This window comes from Marmota monax, unplaced genomic scaffold (assembly GCF_021218885.2).
Source record: "Marmota monax isolate L192 unplaced genomic scaffold, Marmota_monax_Labrador192_F-V1.1 WCK01_AAM20220418_F8-fsc00004, whole genome shotgun sequence".
Lineage (NCBI taxonomy): Eukaryota > Metazoa > Chordata > Mammalia > Rodentia > Sciuridae > Marmota > Marmota monax.
In genome coordinates, this window is record NW_026692881.1 from 13,527,404 (window position 1) to 13,541,057 (window position 13,654).

A 13,654-nucleotide genomic window follows, 5' to 3' on the forward strand; every position below is an offset into this window, starting at 1 on the left:
ACCTGAAATCATATTACATTATTTTGATTTTTGGGGGGGGGTACCCGGAATTGAACCCAGAGTGATTAAAAACTGAGGCACATCCCCAACCCTTTTTAATATTTTATTAGAGACAGGGTATTGCTGAGTTGCTTAGGGCCTTGCTAAGTTGCTGAGACTGGCTTTGAACTCAAATCTTCCTGCCTCAACCTCTCAAGCCTCTGGGATTACAGGTGTGCCCTACACACCCGGTTTCAGTAATTAAAGAAACACATGCTTTACAGTTACTTAGAATATCACAACTCATTTGAATATCTGCATAGTAATATAAAGCTTTAAGAATTGGACTCACTGTGTTTTGAGCTTAGTAAATCAAATCTCTTTAAAATGGCATTCTTAATAGTTTGTTGACTTGTCATTTGTTTCTCTTAGTATTAGAATGTTAGTTCAAAAATACATTATTTTGATTCTTTTGCGGGGGTGAATTTGTGTTGATTAGGCTCTGCTTAAAGTTTTAACATTTGGATACTTTAAAATTTATTCTGTGTCTTTGTTAAAAGGGATGTCCTTTTCTAATATTTCTTGATATATGTTCTCCTTAATGATTTTAAATAAAGATGGTCATCTCCCCATCCCTGCTTGCTCTAAAGCAATGCTAGTGGGTGTGAAGTGGTGGGTGTACCACCCAGTTAATTCCTATCTGGATTAATGCCCTGATTAGGCTTAGGCTCTCATAACCCATTTGTTTCTCTAAATCCTCTTGCTTTGTCTCACACATGAGCTTTTGGGGGACACCTCACATCTAAACCATAACAGTTGCATTTCCATATTGGTGCTATTAAGCATCTTTTTCACATGCATTGGCCATTTATAAATCTTCAGAGAAAATCTGTTCAAACCCTTTGCTCACTTCTATTTGAGTTATCCTTTTTAATGAATTGTAAGAGTTCTTTATTCAGGAATCTAGACTCTTATCAGATATATGATTTGTAAAAATTTTCTATTTTATGGGTTGGTTGTCTTTTTTTATAACATTTTCAGATTTGTAGAAGTTTTTAAATATTTATGAATTCATATTTTCCTTCTTCTTTTGATGTTTGTGCTTTTGGTGTCATGTCTCAAAATCCATTGCTAGGTCCAAAGTCATAAATATTTACACATATATATTCTCCTAAGTGTTTTATAGTATTCACTCCATAAAGTTTGAGTTAATCTTTGTGTTCAGTGTGAGGCATCGTTCTACCTTCTTTCTTTTGCACATTCTGTGGAAAAGACAATTTTTCTTCCACTGGATTGCCTTGGAATCCTTGTTGAAAATGAATTAGCCAAGCCAGGCCTGATGGCACATACCTGTAATCTCATGATAAGGGAGACTGAGGCAGGAGGATATCAAAATAAAAGATTAAAAGGACTGGGGATATAGTTCAGTGATAAAGTGCCCCTGGGTTCAATTCCCAGTAACACTCCCCCACCCCCCCAAAAAAGAAAGTGAATTGGCCATATGGCTTATTTCTGGCCTGTAGTTCTGTTCTGTTGGTCCTTGTATGTATCCTTGTGCAGTCACCACACTTGTGTTGTCATAGCTTTGTAATGGGCTTGAGATTAGGAATTGTGATTCTCCGGTTTTTTTTTTTTTTTTTTTTTACCTTAACTGATGTTGGTCTTATATGCTCCAGCCTTGCTGAATTTGTTTATTAGATCTAATAGATTTTTGGGTGGGATTTTTTAAAGGATTTTCTATATATAAGATCATGTTGCTGGGTATGGTGGTGCATACCTGTAATTCCGCAACTTCTGAGGCAGAAGAATCACAAGTTCCTGGCCAAAGTGGGTAACTGAGGGAGATCTTGTCCCAAAAATGTGTTTTTAAAAAGGTCTAGGGATATGGTTCAGAGGTAGAGTGCTTTTCTAACATGTGCAAGTCCCTGAGTACAGTCCCCACTACTGAAATTTAAAAATCATGTCATCTGTGAAAAGAGGTAGTTTTACTTTTTTTTCATTTTGGATGCCATTTCTTTTTCTCAATTCTATGGCTAGAATGTCTAGACAATGTTAAAAGGAAGTGGTAAGAGCAGACGTCCTTGTGTTGTACCTGATTGGAGAAGCTTTCAATCTTTCACTATTAAGTATGTTATCTGTGAGTTTTTCATAGGTTCTCTTATTGGGTTGTGAAAGCTCCTAAATTGTTTACTTTTTTTGTTTCAATTGAGATGATCCATTTCTGGTTTCTCCCTATTTGTTCTATTAATATGGTGACAGATTTCCCCAACCCCCAGCTGATATTTGTGTTGAACCACTCTTGGCTTCCCAGGCTAAAACTGCAATGGGCAGTCCATTTGATATGCTGCTGAATTTGGTTTGCTAGTATTTATTTGAAGATACTTGTATCTGTATTTGTGAGGAATGTTGGTTTATAGTTTCTTGTGATGTCATTGTCTGTTTTTGGTATTAGAATAATACTAGCCTCATAGAATGAGCCACAGCCCCAGCCCACATGGTTTGTCTTTTTAAAGTTTACTGAAACTTTTTTGTAACTTAAACGTACTTTGAGGATGTTGCTATGTATTTGAGAATGTGTATTCTGATGTTGGTTGGCATATTCTGTGTAATACTTTTAGGTCTAGTTGATTAATAGTGTTGTTCAAGCCTTCTGTTTCTCTCTCTCTTAGCTGTATCATTCATTTTTTAAATATATTTTTAGATGTTGATGGACCTTTATTTTATTCATTTATTTATATGCAATGCTGAGAATTGAACCCATACTTCACATATGCCAGGCAAAGCACTCTACCACTGAGCCACAACCCCAGCCCTGTATCATTCATGTGGTATGTTTAAGTCTCTAGATAATTATTGTTGAGCCGTGTTTTCCTCAGTTTTTTCAGTTTTTACTTAATCTATTTTGGAAATATGTCATTAGGGTCAAATGTTTTTTAAATATTAAATTTTGATGGATTGACTGTGTTATCATGACATACTGTTCTTTGTCAAGAATTCTTAACAGATTTTGTTTTAATGTCTATCTTAGCCTGTTTGGACTTCTGTAACAAAATACCATAGACCAGGTACTTATAAATAAAATAAACTTGTTTCCGCAGTTCTTTTGGCTGGTAATGCCACATCAAGGTTGTGACAGGTTTGGGATCTGGGGAGAGCATGCTTCCTAGTGCGTTTTTTTCCACTGTGTTGTCATGTGGTTGAAAGGTGAAGGATCTTTCTTGGGAGTCTTTTATTGAGGCATTACTCAGATGTTTTAGTAGCTCTCATAAACTTTTGTCTCCTAAAGGCCACATGTCCTAATCCTATCACTTTGGGGATTTGGAGTTCAACATAGGAATTCGGGGAGGACAGAAATTCCAGACCACAGCACACATGCTTGCCCCTCCTCTAAAAACATTTGATATGATATCAAACATCTTATATACTTCCAAAGTATATTGGTGGGATAGATATTCCCATTTCAAAAAGGAGAAATAGGAACAAAGAAAGAGGAAATAGGCCCCAAGCAAATCTAAAACCTAGTAGGGCAGACAATATAAAACCTTCCACATTCACTGAAGATGGTAGGGAGGGTACCATCTTTTGGACCTAATAGGGTGGTTGTTGTGTTCTCTCCCATCCCCCCACAGGCCAACATCTTCTCGGGTCTGTACATGAGTCACATACCCATTGGTATTCAAGGATGGAATTGTGTGTGAGTGGATGACTTTACAGGTCCTATTGAGAGCTCTTTGTGGTAGTCCTGTGTTAGCTAGGGCCTTTTCATCCTGATCTTGTGAGAAAGGGTAGCTTGGGTTTTCTGAAGAGCCTTCACAATTTAATTTTTTGAATGGTAGGTACTAGCTGACTATATATGTCTTTATCAGATGGTTATTTGGCCACATCCTTGGCATTCTCTATGAAACATGTTTCTCATTCCATACACTGAATATATGGATGAACTGAAAATTTACCTAATTTTTCGTCTGTTTTCTCCTTTTGATAAATCTAAGTAGTCAGGAAGAACCAGGCCTCCCTCCCTTCAACACTTTCATTAGATAGTTCCTCAGCTTAACATTCATTTTCATTGTTCACATGTTTGATTTGTTGCAAAACACTAGGACATGAATACAGTTTAGCTAAGTTCTTTTCCACTTTTGTTTTAGTTAGCTTTTTCGTTGCTGTGACCAAAGGACCTAACAAGAACAATTTTAAAGAGGGAAAAGCTTTTGGGGGGCTCATGGTTTCAGAAATCTCAGTTCATAGATGGCTGACTCCATTCCTTGGGCTTGAGGTGAGGCTGAACATCATGGCAGAAGAGTGTGGTAGAGGGAAGCAGCTCAGAACATCATCTCAGGAAGCAGAGATACACAAAATAAAAAAAATAAAAAAGGCAAGCCCCCCAAAGTTTACCTCCTCTAGCCCCACCCTACCTGTCTTCACTTACTACTCAGTCAATCCCCATCAGGGAATTAATGCACTGATTGGGTTAAGGCTCTCATAACCCAATCATTTTACCTCTGAATGTTCTTGCATTGTCTTACATATAAGCTTTTGGGAGACGCCTCATATCTAAACCATAATAACTTTATAACAAGGGGACTAACAATTATATTGTTCAGTAACATGTTCCTTGTTTCCATCTGGGATTGCATTAAGAAAGGCCTTTACTGTCTATATTTCTAGCAAAATTTTGTTCATTTCTGCTCAGAAGGTATTCTCTAAGAAGATTGAGGCATTCTCTTAGCTCTGTTCTCCTCGTAAGTCCTCACCAGAATCACATATAACAACTTGTTCTTGGCAACAGAACTCTGTAAAGTATGCATCTCAAGACTCTTCCAGTCTCTATCCACCATCCACTCCCAAAACAGCTGCCATGCTGGGTGAAGTGGCACATATTTGTAAATCCCAGCAACTTGGAAAGTTGAAGCAGGAAAATAGCAAGTTTGAGGACAGCCTAGGCAACTTAGAACCTGTCCCAAAACAAAAAATGAAGAGGGTTGGGGATATAATCTTAGTGGTAGAGAGCCACCCACAATACTGAGTGGGCAGGCAGCTCCCATATTTTTAGGCATTTGTTATAGTATTACCTACTCCTGCCAATTGATAGTCTTAGTCTGTTCAGTCTGCTATAACAAAATACCACAGACTGGATGGATGGCTTATAAACAGTAGAAATTTATTTCCCACAGTTTTTGTTTGGAGACTGGGAAGTAGAGTTGGTGTTTAGTGAGGGCTCACTTTCTGATTCATGATGGTCTCTCATTAGATTGCTAATCCCATTCATGAGGAGTCTATCCTCTTGATATAATCACTTTCCAAAGGCTCTGCTTCCTAATACTTGGTGGGATAGGATTTCAATATAAGGGTTAGGCAGGAGGCACACAAGCATTCAGACCATAGCAACATCTGTTTCATCTGATTTTTTTTTTTTAACACCTTTTTTCCCCTGTGGTGTTAGGAATAGAACCCATGATCTTACACATGCCAGGCAAGTGCTCTACCACTGAGCTATATCCTAGCCCTCATCTGATATTAATACAGTAGCCTTCCTTCCCTCTGCAAGGCTTTGCTTGCCACAATTTCAGTTCTCTGAAGCCAACTATAATCCAAAAATATAAAATAGAAAATTTTAGAATTAACAATTCGTAAGTTTTAAATTATGTGCACTTCTGAGTAGTGTTATGACATTTCTCACCATCTGGTGGGTCATGAATTATCTCTTTGTCTAGCATGTCCATGCTGTATACACTCCCTGTCTGATGCCTGGGAGCCATCTCAGTTATCACATAAATTATCATAGTTTCATAGTGCTTGTGTTCAAGTTAACTTTATTTTTACTTAATAATGGCCCCCAAACACAAGGGTAGTGATTCTGGCAATTCTAGCATGCCAAAGAGAAACTATGGAGTGCTTCCTTTAGGTGAAAAGGTGAAATTTCTTGACTAATAAGAAAGAAAAAATATATATATGCCAAGGTTGCTAGGATCTGCAATAAAAACAACAGATATATATGTGAAATTGTGAAGCAGTAACAAGAAACTGGTGCTGGTTTTGCCATCACCACTAAGAACTGTAAAAGTTATAGCCACAGTGCACATTGATAATGCTTAGTTAAAATGGAAAAGGCATTAAATTTGTGGGTGGAAAGCATGAACAGAAAATGATTTTCATTTAACGGTAAAGTGTTGTGCCAGAAAGTATTGAGCCTGTATGAAGACTTCAGCAAATTATGAGTGACACTGAAATGAATGGCACTTAAGCCATTTATTGCAAATGAGGAATGATTATACAGATTCAAGAATAGGTTTGGACTAAGAGGGATCATTCATATAACTTTATTACAGTACACTTTTGTAGTTCTTTTTTTATTAGTTTTTGTTAGTCTCTTACTGTGCCTAATTCATAGATTGAATTTAATTATAAGTTTGTATGTGTAGGAAAAAGCATTGTATACATAGGACTCAGTAATAATTTGTAGACTCAGGCCTTTGTTAGAAGACTTGGAATTAGTCCTTTGTTGAAAAGGGGGTTAATATATAGTCACTCCATTCTTCTGGTTATAGTGTGCATAGGCTTTTTTCTTTCACTTTCAACTTGTTTTGTGTCTCTGGCTCTAAAGCAGGTCTCTAATAGAAAGCATAAAGTTTGATCATGTTTTTAAATCTACTCTGCCCCGTCATGCCTTTTAAATGGAGTTTGCTCCATTTACACTTAATGGAATTGTTGGTAAAAGAAGTGCCTATGCCATTTTACTCCCCTCCCCTGCGTGTCTTTAATGGATTTTGTTCCAGCCCTCCATGACTACTTTTTTTTGGGGGGGGTGTCATATAGATATATTTTAGTTACCATTTTAATTCCCTCCTCATTTCTTTCACTATGTATTTTAACTTATTTTCCTTGAGCATTGTAATTGACATCTTAATTCGTAACAGTCTATTTTGAATGAATAACAATTAGGTTTCGATAGTATGCAAAATACTTTGGTCCTATGTAGTTCTCCCCCTTAAATCTTTTTTTTTTCCTTTCTTTCTTTCTTTCTTCTTCTTCTTTTTTTTTTTTTAGTTAATGGCAATATCTTTTTATTTATTTATTTTTATGTGGTGTGAGGATTGAACCCAGTGCCTAACCCACACAAGGCAAGCACTCTACCACTGAGCCCCAGCCCCATCTTTCGTAAATCTTTATACATTGTTTACTCACCAATGTAGATTTGCAGTTATTGTTGTATGCACATGTAGTGCATGTTTTTAATCATATAGGGAACAAAAGAGGAGTTATGAAACAAATTCAACCTCTCTGCTATGTTTTTTTCCTTCAATTCTTCATTAATACAGTGTTTCTAATGTATTTTCAGATGCTATTCTAAGCAATTAGCAAATATTTGTTTAATCCTTTTAGAAATTTTATAGCCAAGTAAGGTAAGGCATTAAAATAATTAATAAATGTTCAAAGCTTAAAAACCTTTTAAAAGGGAGAGTCAAAATTTTCAGCTCAAGTCATGTGGCTCTAGAGTTCATGTTCTTAACCACTATATCTCTTACTTCCTGAAGTAATAGCGCTCCTTCTATTATAGTACAGCATTGATTATAAAAATTCACTTGAATACATAAAACATGTTCATTCATGTTGAAAATGAAGGAGGAATACAGTGAAAGATATTGTGTTGGAAATCAGTTGAGAGGAAAGAACAGTTGGTAGGGACTTTTAAACTATGACCTTGACAACAGCGTCAAGATTATCGAGATTTCAGAGAATATTTTAGGCAGAAGCAAAAGAGTGAAGAGAGGGATCAGAACAAAGAAAAGCAAGGTATATAGGAGAGACAGACTTGGATTGAATGTACTTGGGAGTTTAGAGTGTGTTGAAAAGTTTATATAGGTAAGTATATGTCAGAGATAATTAAATCTTGGTACAATTTAAAATTTTCTAAAACATTCCGAAGCTTATTGCAACAGGGTCTATATTGAGATTTTATCTTTTGTATGGCCACATATTATTTTGGAAGTGTGGTATAAAGTAATGGTTTTTAATATATAAATAAGTTACATACATTTAAATGTATTTTATTATTTTAAAATGTGGTTGATTATATTAAAAGGAATGTATTTGCTTTCAAAATCATCTCTTAGATGTGGAATGAGGATGGGGTAAAATACACACTCTTCAGTGAGATGTGTATTTATTCATTCAGATCAGCTAGTATTTTTTGAGTACTTTAAAACTAAGTTGTTCGCTTACATGGATAAACCCATAAATAAGCCTTGATTTTAATTTTCACTTTCTTTTGTCCTAATTTTTAGATTTTGGGATGAATTCTTAAGAATGGGATGCTCCAATATTTAGTTTTTTTCCTTCCTTTTCTTTTTTATCTGTCCTCATTTATTTAATAGGACCTCATCTAGATGCAAGGCTTTAAGTTCTGTCAATAGTGTGCTGATCCCCAGTTTTATATCTATAGCCCAGTTTCTCCCTTTAACTTCAAACTTCCATATCCTAATGCCTCTACATGTACCCACTTTGATTTCTAAGAGACTTGTCTCACATGGAACTCGCTGTCTGCCAAACCTGTGTTTCTTCCAGTCTTCTTCATTTTAGAAACTCCGCTACCATTCACCTATTCCACAGGCCAAAGCTTAAGTGTCATTTTAAAATGCCTTTTCTTTGCATTCTACAACAGTGCATCATCAAGACAAGTTGATTTTATCTTCAAAATACATCCTATGTACAGTTACTCTCTACTGCCTTTGCTACTGGTACAGTTGAATCCACGTATCTCTTTCCAAGTAGTAACACTCTCCTTATAATGCTTTACCTTTATTCTCTGTGTAGCCACTCGGTAATCTTAGTATCAATCTATTCATGTTACCTCCACTATTACCCAAATATAAAACTCTAGTGGATTTCTAATAAATAAAATCCAGTCCCTTTACCATGGCCTATATGATCTGGCCTCTAGATCTCTGACCTCATCTCCCACTTTTCCACTCACATATATTATACTTTAGACCATATATTGATTGCTTCAGGGTTGTTTCCTTTGCCTAGAACTTTCTGTTTTGAATGTGGTGTGTTTCCTCACTTCATTCAATTCTCAGAAATGTTCTTCTTTCCGATCTTAGTCTGTTTCATGTTGCAATAACAAAATACCTGAGCTGGGTAATGTGGAAACAAAGTGGCTTATTTTTCTAACATTTTGGTGACTGAGAGTCAGAACAGCATGGTACCTGCACCTTGGCCAGGGCCTATTACATACACCATGGTAGAGAAATGGAATGGAAAACAGCTGCATGCAGAAGAAGCATGTCTGCAAGCATGGAATAGAGTTGTTCAGGGGAGATGCCAAGCTTGCCTTCAACACTCTGATGTCGTAGGAGAATACACTCCCATGAGAAAAGCATTACTTCCTTTCAAAGACCTAATAACTTCCCACTCGGTCCCACCTCTTGAAGATTTCACTATCTCAACATCCTCATAACTGGGGATCAAGCTTCCAGAACATGAACCCTTTGGGGGCATTGGGCACACTCAAACTATATCAAAACCATGACCATTTTAAATACTTTCTTCCTCACTCAGCACTTCCTCAACATTTCTCATTGTTATCTGTAAAGGTTTACCAGGGTTTAATTATCGTCTGACTTTATTATGCTTTCCTACTTTTACTTCTATTTACTCTAAGCTACACATTTGTCACTATTACCACCATCTTCCTCCTCATCATCAACATTTATGTCATTTGTTCCCCCTTCCAAGATAAGGGCTTCATATTTTTTGTTTGTAGCTGCACCTCGAGTGCCTGACTTATAATAGAAACTCAGAAAATGTCTAAATACCCCAGGAAAAAAGAGACTCAGAAACAGGAAAAGCTTTTTACTTTATTTAAGCTAATTTTTCCTGAAACTATGTACTAGCCTTCCATCACTGCAATGAACTGTGTGTGGCAATTAACTTACAAAGTAAAAAGGGTTAGGCCCATGGTTCTGGAGATTTCCAGTCCAAGATCCAATGGCCCTCTTGCTCTAAGTCTTTGGTGAGGGCAGTATCTCATGTCAGGAGCATATGGCAGAATACATGACTAATCTTGTGAGCCAGGGAGCAGAGCAAAAGAGGACTAGTGAGATCCCACACTTTCAGGGGCATACCTCTATGATATAGGGAATCTCCCACTAGGCCCTACCTCCTAAAGGTTCTACTTTGGGGACCAAGCCTTAAATACATGGACATTGGGGGAACACTAACTACATTCAAACTGTAGCATTGTTTTAGTATTCTTTTATTGTATGTGAGGCGGGTGGCAGTGGGCAGGAAGGTAGACTACAGTATGATTACCCTCAGCAATATCATTTTATTGTGACCTATCATAAGGTGACTGTTATGTGCAATAGCACTCATTTGGATGTTAATGGTATTTCTGATACTTAGGGAGTGTGAGAGATGAAAGGAATGTTGTTCAGGCATACCTAATGTTACATTCTTTTTGTTGTTCAAAAATGTATTAAACTGGCTGTGGCTGTGACTCAGTGGTAGTGCACTTGCCGGCATGTGTGAGGCTCTGGGTTCGATTCTCAGTACTGCATATAAATAAATAAAATAAAGGTCTATCAACTAAAAAAAAAATTTAAAAAGTATTAAACTGAAATGCTTGTCTTAAATAGACTTTGTGAGGAAATGGGAAATATGAGTAATTTTAAAATAGTGTAGAGACATTGAGATCCACATACTGAAAACAAGTGAATCTCATAACAGCATAAAGCTTCCACAAGCATGCTAGATCTAGGGCTGGGACTAATTCTGGAAAGAAGGAAATAAATGGAAAAGGAATAGAGGATGGGAGAGGGAGAAAAGGAACACTCCTTCCCCCCAAGAACCTTAAAATGTTCGTTTTTAAGAAATTCCCATTTTACCTAGAGTGAGGGAAATCATTGAGCTTGTAGTTTTGTTAACTCCATGACTTCCATTGAGTATGAGGTCTCCTTTCAAATTTCCATTTAAAGGGCAGAAAACCAAAAGAAACTGCTTACCTATCACACATTGTACCTGTGCATTTGTTATTGTTGAGAAGATATGTGATGAAAGAAGGCTATTGTGAATTCAGTAATGCTTTTTTCCTCCCTCTCTCCCTTCCATGCTAGAGATGGAACCCTGTTGGGCCTTGGGCTTGCTAGACTAACTGCCATTGAGCTATATCCCCACCTAATGCTTTTTTTTTTTTTTTTTTTAAGAGAGAGAGAGAATTTTAATATTTATTTTTTGGTTTTCAGCGGACACAACATCTTCGTTTTGTATGTGGTGTTGAGGATCGAACCCGGGCCGCACGCATGAGCGCGCTACCACTTGAGCCACATCCTCAGCCCAAGTAATGCTTTTTAAGTAAATATGTATCTTGTTGTTAACAGCAAGATGTGTTCCAAAAAGTAGTGGCTATGTATGCAAGCACATTTTTATTTAATTTATAAGCAGTGCTCATATGGATTTACTGACCTTGTAATGACTGAGGTCCTCTAAGGGATTGTAGCCTAGAGATTGTGAACTGCTGATATAATTAACTCATTCTTAATCAGCTTCAGATTTGCATTTAAATGACTTCTTTCTAAGCATAATTACTTCACCTAAGATAGTTTGATATAACAACAACAACAAAAAAAAAGAGTCAAAACTGCCCTTAGGTTTCCAACTGACCTAGCTACTTACTATCTTTGTGATTTTGGTTACTTAGCATCTTGGAATGCCACTTATGGCAATATGTGTATATATATGAATAAGTGGAATTATTTTGGAAATATTCTATCGACTGAATATGTATTCTTTTCCATATTAATACTATTTTTCTTAGTACCGTATCGTTTCCAGTTTATTCATATTTTTTTTATATTTAGTTTTTAGTTGTAGTTGGACACCATACCTTTATTTTATTTATTTTTATGTGGTGCTGAGGATTGAACCTAGGGCCTTGCACATGCTAGGTGAGCCCTCTACCGCTGAACCACAACCCCAGCCCCATTTCTATTTTTGCTGTGATTATAGCTTTGTGCAAAAGAAGTTTGCCTTTCTCTCTGTTCTTGGAAAAAGAACAAAGAAAGCCCTTACTTATATTCTGGGTTTACCGGTTTAGTTCACAGTTACAGGGAACTTAGTTGAGCTGAAACAGAAAGCCATCCTTTTCCCATCAAATATCAGTTATCCTTCTCTTTTATTTATTGTATTTCTTTAAGCCTTCAACATACTATACATACAAAATGGAGTCCTCAGAAAAATTTCTACCACTCAGTAAATATGAGGATATAGGAAATAGAAAAAGTGTTTATATTTATCCAACATTTATTGAGTACATACATCCTCGAGGACTGTAGTATTACGGAACAGGTTGATGTTAAAATATGAATAAGCTTCAGATATTTGCTCTAAATCTAGTGGATTAAATGCTAAATAAATAAATAAATAAATAAATAAAGTTTATCAATAATATAACTTCATTCTAATGAAGGATGCTCCTATCTTGGACTAAGTTAAGGGGTAGAAAAGAACAGATTTGGAGGGATCTTTCTGAAGTAGAACGAACAGGACCGGAAGACTCCCTGACTTAACAGAATCATTAACTGATAGAGATTTCTAACCTGAATGACTTGGAATGGATGAGGGATTGATGATGTCATTTTCCTGGAAAGAAGTTCAGGAACCAGTGGTTGAGTTGAAGGAAAAGAAATAAAATGATATTGATTTGCTTTTTGAGGTGTATTTGGGATATCTGGGGCTAATATGAAGTAGGCTATTAGAAATATGCTCTGGTGCAAGAGATAAAGAGATTATTCTGCATAATAGTAGAAATGTGTACTAATTTTTACTTCTTGACTAGAATTTTAAATATCTTTATAGCAGGACATATTTTTAAAAACATCTCCTGTATTCTCACACTGCTGGGCTCTGTGTAAACATTTTATTGGTCCTTATTAAATATGAGGTTTTATAAGTAATCTCTTTTATGGGGTGACTTTGTATATAGAGGAGATAACACATAGCGTGTTTGATTTTTTTAATTTATGTTCACAATTATTTAAATTTGTAAATATAAAACAATTCTTCATAAATGTACATTGTACTCTATAGCAAATTTTAACAAACTTGATAATTTCATAAAACAAAACTAGAAAAGTTTATTTATTGTTAGATATTGACTTAAAACTTCTACAAACTTAAATAAATCTTGTAACTGTAATAATTTAAAATTATGTGATTATTGAATTTTGTAAGTGTTTAATACAGTATGCAAACATTTCAGCATAAAATCACAAGTAAGTCAGCTGTTCATGCATACATCTTAGAGTCAGTCATAAGATTGGCTTTCATAGGCCAGATTTTCTTAAAACATGATAAATTTTTACCAGAAATATATAAAAGTACTTATTATTTTGTTGACAGCTTTATTTAGATATAATTTGTATCCTTTACATTTTCCCATTTTATGTATATAGGTCACTGATTTTTATTACATTCACAGAATTTTGCAACCATCATTGCAATTTGATTTTTAGAATGTTGCCATTACTACAAAAAGAATTGTGGTGCCCATTTGCAGTTATTTGCATTTTTCACTCCTAAACCAGCAATGTCTCTGTACATTTTGCCTGAATGGACTCATAACTATGGTCTTTTATGTCTGGACTTTTACATTTAGTAAAATGTTTTAAAGATTTAT

General features: G+C 35.8%; 1 protein-coding gene across 28 annotated transcripts in view; it reads left to right on the plus strand.

Moving 5' to 3' along the window:
* Positions 1-13,654, plus strand: part of Lcor (ligand dependent nuclear receptor corepressor) — a 134,311-nt gene that overhangs the window by 36,528 nt on the left and 84,129 nt on the right. The window contains exon 3 of one of the 28 annotated variants that reach the window (XM_058581168.1): positions 11,223-11,317. The exons of the other annotated variants lie outside the window; for them this stretch is intronic. The gene's annotated coding sequence lies outside the window, so the exon portion shown is untranslated. The remainder of the gene's footprint in view (positions 1-11,222; positions 11,318-13,654) is intronic. 28 annotated transcript variants of the gene reach the window in all.